Source organism: Chrysochloris asiatica, unplaced genomic scaffold (genome assembly GCF_000296735.1).
Source record: "Chrysochloris asiatica unplaced genomic scaffold, ChrAsi1.0 scaffold00039, whole genome shotgun sequence".
Taxonomy (NCBI): domain Eukaryota; kingdom Metazoa; phylum Chordata; class Mammalia; order Afrosoricida; family Chrysochloridae; genus Chrysochloris; species Chrysochloris asiatica.
In genome coordinates, this window is record NW_006408557.1 from 2,912,737 (window position 1) to 2,919,153 (window position 6,417).

Sequence of the window (6,417 nt, forward strand, 5' to 3'; positions counted from 1 at the left end):
TACCCCGAATTTCCTGATATCCGTGCCGATATCCCTCTCTATTTGTTCGGCTTTGTTAGTTTATGCTTCCTTTTCTCTGGAAATGCAGCCTTCTAAGTGGGGTTGCTCTAGCCCTGCATTCCAAGGTCTGCAGGGGTCAGAGGCACTCACCAGTGCGGGCGCGGAAGCGGGAGCCGCATGCAGGCAGGCAAAAGCTCAAAATGCCTGTAATTCCTGAGCAATTTGATCTTTTATTAAAACTAATTCAGAATGTTGAAATATAAGATCTTATGTTTGTTCAAAGGCTGTCTGCTAGACAGAGGTTTCCTATGTGCGATTCCGCCCCTTTTCCCTGAGACTGCCCTACCTGAGCTGCCTGGTCAGGGAAGCACCAGAAGTCCTCTCTACACTTTCTTTTAAAATAGTATATTTGTTTTACAATTCCATACTTCTTTTCACTCGATGTAAAATAATTGAGATCATTGTGATTCCATACATGCAGGGCAAGTTATTAATTAACTTTAATATTTAAAAAGTGGTCCTGAGTCAATTCCAACTCAATGTGACCTCAATACGTGACATAGAAGACATAGTAGTCCTTATATACAGTTGCTATGTGTTGGCATTGACACTGTACCATTGGATTTTATTTGAGTTCTGGTGTGACACTATAGGAAGAGCACTGAACTGCTAACTTCAGGGTCAGCAGTTCAAACCCACCATTTGCTTTTGGAACTCATATGATGCCGAGAAAGATCAGGAGCTCACTGAACTACTTGAACCAAAAGGAAATAGTAGAGCTATTACAAATGACATGGAATGTAATCTTTTTTGTGTGTGGAATAGATTTAGAGTCTGTGGAGTAGATTTAGAGTCTCTGTTAATGAATGGCTTGTACTGATGAAACAAGACATTTTAACATATATTAATATGTATAATTATAATTGGTTTTGGGTCTAAGTTAGAGATTTTTCCTTCCTCATGCTAAGGATCTGCACAACCCTAAATTACTAAGTCATTAGTAATGCTAGCTAATAATTCCCACTCAAATTTAACACACAAGCACACATTTATTTATTTATTAATTCATTCATTTATTTTGAAATAAGTTAAGTGGAATGTAATAGACAGTTGTTATTTTTGTCATCAGAATTCATTCATTTTTTTTCTTTCACCACAATGCCCTGATTTTCTTCTATGGACCACAGCCTCTCTCCTATTCTCAGTCCATGTTCTTCATATGAGTCTCAAGGTTGGATATGTTACTCAGCTGTGACCAAGCATTTTAACATATTTTCATAGCTATTATGATTGGTCACAGATGGAATGTGTTTCATAGTCAAAGTCAATGACATGCAATATAATTTTTTAAATTTTTTATTATGAATTGAGTGAAGTTGTATAGACAAAATAACCTGTTTTACAATCAACAAAGTGTATGCTTTATTTCATTTCAGTGATTGTAATGCCTTTCATATAACAAAGGTCACCCCACTTCCTCCCTGGGGTTCTTATTTCAATTCCACACACCTTCTCATCCTTTCTCAACTTTGTTCTTAGGTTTCGAATCCACACACCTTCTCAACCTTTCTCAATTTTGTTCTTGTTGTTGTTGTTGTGTGCCGTGGAGTTGGTTTTGACTCATAGTGACCCTACACAGGGTTTCCGAGGCTGTAAATCTTTACGGGAGCAGACCGCCTCATCTTTCTCCCGCGGAGCAGCTGGTAGTTTCAAACTGCAATTTTGTTCTTAGGTAATCAAAATGTTGCCCTTTTGATTTTGAATGATTGACGATTCCATGTTGAGCATACTATACTAGTGTTGTTGTTCCCCCTATATACCTATCTACAGCTTGGCTGAAAATTGGGACATGTGGGTAAGTTTCATTTCAGACCTGAAGGGTGATTGAGGGACAAAGTCTTGGGCTCCTCAGTCTCTTTCTGATCAGTAAGCCTGGCCTTTATATATATATATAAATGTAACTTTGCAGTTTGTTATATATTTTCTGCCACTCTATTATCTGGGACCTTCTAATGTGATCCCTTTCAGAGCAGCTGTAAGTTGGATTAATTGATTCTAAGCATCTTCAATATTCATCACTCTTCTTTCTTCTGCACATGGAGAGACTCATAGTAGCACCTTTGATGGCCACGCATGAGCTTTTAAGATTCCAGACACTACTCACCAAAGTAGGATGCTGTTGTTGTCGTTATGTCCCCACTACCAATCTCTGTTCTCCATTAAACTATGAGCTTTTAATTTATTTATTTTTTCCTCTGGATCCCAACATGGCAGAAATTTCATGTATAAAGATAGCGTATTTGTTGTATTTTTTATGAGGTATCTGGGATTAAGGAAGTCTATAATATACTGTCTATATAGAAAAATACAGTTTTTTTTGGTTTTTTTCTTCCAAATAGATGAGAAATATTTTTGGAGTGGTGCCAAGCCATCCACAGCCTCTCCATTACTTTAAGTTTTACAGCAGGGGGATTGCTCTGGTTTTGACAAGCACTAATTAATTCCCTCTCTGGGAATAATCGGAAATACAGGCTTATGCTGTTTACACCAAGGTTATCAGTTATATTAGTTTTAATGCTCTGCCCTGCTGTAGATATAAAACTTGCAGCAAAACGCATAGTCTCCTTCCTCCTCATTAACTGTAAACAGTGCATTTCAGAGTTGTCAAGCATACATATTTATTTTTCTATTCAGGCATTTTTATTTATCTTCCTTGCAGGTCTGTGAAGTTTTTGCCAATAAATTAGCAATGAACTAACTAGTTTTGAAAACTATGGCACCCAGGAAATTTTATTGATCTCATAATTTACTGGATCTTTTGGTTAATTACAAGTTCTGTCTAGCTTGGTATGCTTTTCAAGTCCGCTGTGCATCATAAATATATAACCTCAGTACTCACCCTCCCTAACTCCCTGGCAGTACCATACAAGGTCAAAGGTGGAATAGCTACAATACTCTAAGTCTCTAACAAGCTTAATTAAACTATTAATCTACTTTTATCTTTGACACTAGAAAAGTTGGCTGTATTGAGTTTTCAGAGTACTTCAATGCATTTTTCTTCAGTGGATTTTCCTAAGCCTTTTCTTCGACAGTTTATCAGAGGCTATTCTTTTAAAGGCAATTTGAAAAATGGTGAATGTTGCAGGATTACTGAATCAGTTAATAAGAAAGTGTGCCATTTACAATGACTCATGCATTAACTTCCTGATGCAGTATGTGACTATAGCACCATATTAAAAACAGAGAAGATTGGGTTAGCTAAAGATTTGACAGACATAGTCAGTTAGAAGCTGTGAAGGCCCTTTATTTTGAAAGTATGTGCAATAGGAGTTATCTTTGTTATACAACCTATGAGAACTCAATGAGGACAAGTGTAACCTCTTATGGCAACGATGGCATTTTAAGAGGTCAGGTCTCTTTATATGTGCATTATAGTAATGGAGTCTCAAAACATGGGTCTTTAGAAGCTGTTTCTGTGAAGCTTTAATTAGGTTAACAATGTGCTCCAGTGTCTGTCTTGATCCTTTATTGTGTATCAACTGGTAGTAATCTACTACATATGTTAAACAATTAAGGTAGCAATTTGCTTCTTTTCATTTTCTTTCCTGTGCTCATTTTTAAGCTAATGGATATAGAATTGTGTAACTGTTTCAAGGCTCTGCTTACTTCACTTGGCCTCTTTTTGCCCATATAGGCAATTTCTTACTCCCTCTAGGTCAAGGGAATCTGCATCTTGTGTGCTTCCATAACTCTGTAAAAAAAACGATGTTATGACCTCCTAATTAATGTGTCTGACCATAATTCTGACAACAATTAAGAGTGATTTGAGTCATGCATTTGAAAATTCCACTTAGAAATAAATTTCAACAGACAATGCCTATGTAAATATTGATTATAAACTCACTATGTTTCTAACGAGTTAAATTATAATCAGGGGCTAAAATTGAAGTATCTGATTTTCTTTCCTATTTTGTTAAAAAAGTGTAATCAAAAACCAAATCATTTTGTAGATCAGTCATATATTTTGCAAATGCCCGTGAGACTGGAATTAAATTCATATAACTTCCTGAGGAAGAGGAATGTAAGAATACACCTTCCGTCCCACCACATTCCCAGTACAAATAATCCAAACCATAACTCTTTTACATTTATGAATCAGTTGAAGCTGCATAAAATTTTACTTTATTTTATTACATTTTAACTTCTTGCTGTGAATATTCCATGTATCTTCTTAAAGGCAAGAAGCTTCCTTGAAAACGAGTCATTTTAACTGACAGTTTTTTAGCTTACATTTAGCATTTTACAGCCTATGTATGAGAACCATACATGCCATGATTAGCTATTTCTATCTGCTGTTCTATAACAGCAAACTCTAGTACTGAAAAATATACCTAGATTCTAGTTTGGCAACAAAATATAGCAAAGATTATAACACATATGAGTTGGGTTTACTTTCTCCTTGTTGAGGCTACAGTGGGGGTCAAACTTTTGAATGAGCATTGAGTATTTATACAATACAAAACATAAATTGGTGACTTTAGGATATTGCCTTATCCTGGTGCTTCAGAATTGAAACTATTAGTTGGTAAAGATAACCACTCACCACATCTATGGATAACATAAATTTTACAAATGTGCTTTTTATGTGAAGCGTGCATACAGAGCTATTAAACACGAACATTTTGCTTTGGAGAATAATTTTTCTTTTTGGGCTATTGTAGGGAATCTCTTTGTTAATGTTAAATTTTACCTTCTGTAAACAAAACATTATGGACCCCTTCTTCTACTTTCTGTGATTAAAACATCTAGGAAGTCTAGAGTGTAAGTGTAGTGAGATTATTTGACCTAGAGAAGTGAATCACTAATGGTGGAACGTCAGCATGGAGGAGGGGTTGTGTTAGGAAGTAAAATAGTGATTTCTGCAAGAACTGTGTTCTCTTACACAGCCTTTCCTCCAAGGCAGGGTCAGCCAGTGAGTGTTGTTGCTTTAAGTTAGAGCCATTGGCTGCTACTGCTATCACCAGAAGGAAGCCACTAAATTGAAGAAAATTTAGTAAGTAGTAATGGAGTCCTCGTGTGGCGCTGTGGGTTAATGCGCCGATTGAACTTCAAGGTTGGCGATTCAAGCTCACCAGCTGCTCCTTGGAAACCCTATACAAGGTCATATGGGTCAGAGTCAACTCAATGGAACTCAACAACAACAATAGAGTCCTGGGAGTCCTCGTGTGGCGCTGTGGGCTAATGCGTCAGACTGCAAAGTCATTTGAACTGCAAGGTCGGTGGTTCAAGCTCACCAGCTGCTCCTTGGAAACACAATACAGGGTCACTATGGGTTGGAATTGACTTGACATCACTTAGCAACAATAGAGTCCTGGTGTGGTGCTGCGCATTAATGTTCTGGATTGCAATATAGGTTTGAACATGAAGGTCAGCAGTTCAGGCTCACCTGTGGCTCCTCAGAAACCCTACACAGGATCTTAATGAGTCCGAACCAACTCGATGGCACTTAACAAAAATAATAGTCAAATGAAACAGATTATTTTCAATCAATACAAATATTTTTAGTTTTAAGGAGTACTGGAGTAGCACTGTAGGATTAGAACTGGGCCACCAGATTGTTTGAATTGCAAGGTTGGAAGTTCAAACTCACCAGACGCTCCTCACAAACCCTATATAGGGTTGCTAGGAGTCGGAACTGACTCCACAGCACTTAACAACAATATAGCGTTTTAAAGTCAGGATAGGAAAAATACTTTTCCAAAGATTTGCAGTAGAAACCCATAGCATGGATAAGAACATGACCACCAACTCACCAGTTCACCATTCCTCACCCCTTTCTCCCAGCTTCAAATAGAAGCATATGAGAGAATCATGACTGATCACACCCACATTTTGATCTCACTATCTTCCTGTGTGACCACAGTATTTCCAGCTGACAAAATTACACAGTAAGTGAAAAAAGAATAGTACTCTATAGTATTGTCCAAGAAGAAGGAATTTTTTTCTTTTAAATCCCAACTTGTAAACCCTAAATTCTTTCGTTGTATCATCTGCATATCGCAGGTTGTTAATGAGAGTTCCTCCAATTCTGATGCCACATTTTTCTTCATATAACCCAGCTTCTCAGATTATTTGCACAGCACATAGGTTGAGTAAGTATGGTGAAAGAATACAACACTGTCGCACACCTCTTAATTTTAAACCATTCAGTGTTCCCATGTTCTGTTCCAACAACTGCCTGTTTCTTGGTCCATGTACAGATTCCTTATGAGCACAATTAAGTGTTCCAGAATACTTACAGTTCGCAGAGCTTGTCATGTTCCACACAATCAAAAGCCTTTGCGTAGTCAATAATTGCTTGCTGAAAGTGAAGAAGACTTAAAATATTTACTGATGAAGATCAAAGAGCACAGCCTT